A 3,985-nucleotide genomic window follows, 5' to 3' on the forward strand; every position below is an offset into this window, starting at 1 on the left:
TTTTCTTATGCGGGGTTTGATTACACAATTGTAAGTTTGATGAGTGTTTTGTTTGAATTTAACTTAAACATTAGCGAGTTTTTTTTGGTGAAGTTATTCATAGATATGACATAATTATAAACGTGTTAAATTTTTGTGACATATAAGAATAAAATTAGAACAATAAGATGATATATTTACATATCAAAATAAAATTTAAAGTAATTAAAAAGAAGAATCAAATTAACTAACATTTAAAACATAAAATCATTAAATAGTTTGATTAGCATAAAAGACATCAATAATTTGATTAAATGTAAATACTTCAAATACTTGACATTTTATCACATATATATAAGGGAACAAACTTAGTTATCAAATATTTCATTAGTGGTATCTTAAGAATAAAATATTAACAATTTAATGTGTCTGGATTAATAACTAAAATTTTAAATCATAAAACATAAATATAACCAATTATAAAGTACCACCTATTAAATGAATATGCGAAACTTTTTTGTTGAGATTCTTAAAACAAATCTTTCTTATTCTCTCTTTTTTAGTTAACAACTCTTTCTCATTCTCTCTCATTCTGTTTTCATTGCTTTACATTTTCCAATGCTTAGATATCCGGTAGAACCTACCATTAAGATTGCAGTTATGAATAAATTCATTAGTATGCACTATACACTATAATATATTGATGAGAGGATATACTTAAGAGTAGGGGTGGAAGTTCGGGTACCCATTCAGATTCGGTTTGGGTCTATTCATGTTTCGGGTTTTTGGAGTCAAATATTTCAGCCTCCATTCAAATATCTTTAAATTTCAGTTTGAATTCAGTTTGGATCTTTGCGGGTTCGATTCGGGTTCGGATAACCCATTTAAATTATTTTAAATAATTTAAAATTTATTATATACTTAAAATTTCTCAAAATCTATAAAAATAATATATTATATATAATTTTAAAAAACATATATCAAAATACCTAAAATGAACATATAAATTGGTTCGTTTGATATTTGGATAGAGAATCAATATACATTTTAAAAACTTGGTGTTTGAGTATAATTAAAATATTTTAGACATTTACTTTGACTATTTGTATATATTTTTCAGGTATTTTGGACAGCTTAAAGTATCTTATATTATTTTGTGTGTTTTTAATATACATTAATCAAAAATAATTAATATATTTAGGTATATAATTCTATTTCGGATACATTTTACAAAATACTTCGGTTCGACTCGGGGTTGGTTTTGGTTCTCTAAATAGAAAAAATTTGAATCCGTTCGGATATTTAATCAATTTTAGTTCGGGTTCAGTACTACTTTTTCGGATCGGATTTGGTTCGGTTCTTCAGATTCAAGTTTTTTTTTTCAGCCATACTTAGGAGTGGGCATGTATACAATATTAGGTTTTTAGGATTATTCATGATCTGATTTGTTTCGTGGTAATAATCAATTATCGATTCAGTTTGATCTGTATCTACCTGGATATCCAGAAATTATAGTTTTAAACTAGATATTTGATTTGATCAGTGCAAATAAAATTAAAAAAAAATAAATAAATAACCAAAATAATATAAAATAATATATATTACTAAAAGTTAGATAATTTTTAAAAATTAAATAATTAAACTAATAAATGTAAATTTCTAGTTATACATAAAATTTGATACCACTTTTTAAATTTACCTTTGAATGATAATTATTTTCATAAATACCTTAAATTTAGTATGAAAAAGACAAAATTAACTCTCATCATTAATAAATCTATAAAAATTACTTTTAGAAGTTTATAAATCCAACCCCATCCCTTTTTTTTGAACAACCATTTGATTAAACCAGTAGAATGCCAAAAAAAGTTTGAGTATTACAATGCTGATTTTCCATGGCATCAACAGTGGAGTTCAAGCTTTTAGGGATAAAAACAAACATAATCGAAGTAAAAGAAGAGGATAGTGTCTCGATGTCCATTCCGTAGAGCTCTACTGGAATTTTCTTCGAGATTATTGCATTGATGAGCATCTAACAATCTGTCTTAATGCAGATTTTAGAGAGATAAAGTGTCTTAGCCTGCATGAGAGCCTCTAGGACTGCTAAGGCTTCCGCCATGAGGGGTGATGCCACAAAAGCTTATGTTGATGTTCATTGGCTTAGCAGTCCCATAACAAGGTCTGAGAAATGCCAGCCACAACCTGCAACCTTATAATGTGCCATCCACAACCTGCAACCTTATAATGTGCCAGCCATGCCACATCAGTGTAGACGTTGTTTCAGCTGTTCTGTGCTGGTTAGGTTGCCTCGTGATGACATGGAGAGGTTTCTGTGCTGTGTGAGGCTGTGCCTTCCCAATCCCAAGCCAACCAAACTGCTCTGTTTGCGATGTCTCTTGGGTAGTCCAGATTCTCAAAGATCAAGGAGTTATGTGATGTCAAAATGCTCCAACAGAACCAGGAGAAGAGATTCACTGATATACTATGGATTTGACCACTTTTTATGCCATAGTATATATCATATTTAGAATCTTTATGTTCTGTACGTTGTAGAGTTTATGGAGCTAAATGGAGCTTAATTGGAAGCCAAACCCGTAGCTGAGCATATGAAGAGGAGATAGAGTCGACACCCAGAAGAAGTGTCGGTCGAGACACATCCATGGTGTCGGATGTATACATCCGATGCGAGTAGGCCTTATGGACCGAGATAATGATTTGGGCCCAGAAGACCATAAATTACAAGAATGCCCTGATGAGTTTTACATATATATATATATGTGTGTCTGTGTGTGTGTGTATATTGTGCCATTGCTTAGGTAAGAGACACACATACAATTATTAGGGTTTTAGAAGCTTAAGATTTTGGAGAGAAGATCAAGAACTCCTTTTGAGTATTGTATTGGAACTTTGGTTTATCTATCTCTAATCTATCATGCAATTCATTTAGTTTATCTTTATGTCTTGTTTGATTATGTCTGAGTAGTAACCTTGTTAGATGTAAGGTTTCTATGGTATTGATGAATTATTGATTGCTAAGGTGATTAATCTAGAATCCTTCACAGAGTTAGAACTTATTGCTTGCATTATAGAGTAGCTAATTAGAATCATGAATTAGGAGTTTACAACTGCGAGAGTAGGCTCATACCTGATATTAATTCTATTGAGTGACGTTGTTAAACATGAGCTGTAGCTAGCTAATTTAATCGGCCTAGTGAACTTATTGGTTTGAACAATAACGCATGTTTGGAAGCGTAACGATCGATGCTCGTTCCTTGTGATACGCGAAAGTGTGGATATGGATTCAGACTTGTAGAATCACACTGAGAGATCGGTATCTTACATTACCATTCGAGTTCTAGGATTGATTATCAAATGCAATTAGCAACTACATCATAATTAGGATTACCTTAACCTGAAAGTCTAGCTTCCATCTTATTTTGTGAACTAAACCAATCTACCTGATTTTCTGCTTATTGTTAGTTACTGTCTTAATCATATTACATGCCTAGCTTGATCTTACATTAAATAAGTTCTATTGCGGGTCCACGTTCCATGTGGGTTCAATCTTTAAGAATTACAATTGATCTCTTATTTGAGAGAGTTACTTAAGGTTAATTTGAGCATATCAATTTGGTGTTGTTGACGAGGAGCATTGAATTCGCCATTAGAGCTGGATTTTATAGATTTAGTCTAAATTTTAGTTGCTTAATTTTTTTTTTAAAAAAATTACTGATTAAGAAATTTATTTTCTTGTGTCTTTTAAATTACTATAATGTGTTTTAATCCTAGTAAATTACATTAAAGATCCTTGCTTAGTTTTTTAATTAAAATTAATTTTAATTAACAAATCCACATCATTAAAACTATAATCCACATCACTAATAAATGTGATAAAAAGAGAAAAGGAAAGGCAATCAATTGAAATTCCCTTTAATTTAAACATCCAATGTTAAAGGAAAAAAAGATAACTTTCTTCTACCGTAATTGGGTGACATTGTTGTTTATC

This window comes from Raphanus sativus, chromosome 8 (assembly GCF_000801105.2).
Source record: "Raphanus sativus cultivar WK10039 chromosome 8, ASM80110v3, whole genome shotgun sequence".
Classification (NCBI taxonomy): domain Eukaryota; kingdom Viridiplantae; phylum Streptophyta; class Magnoliopsida; order Brassicales; family Brassicaceae; genus Raphanus; species Raphanus sativus.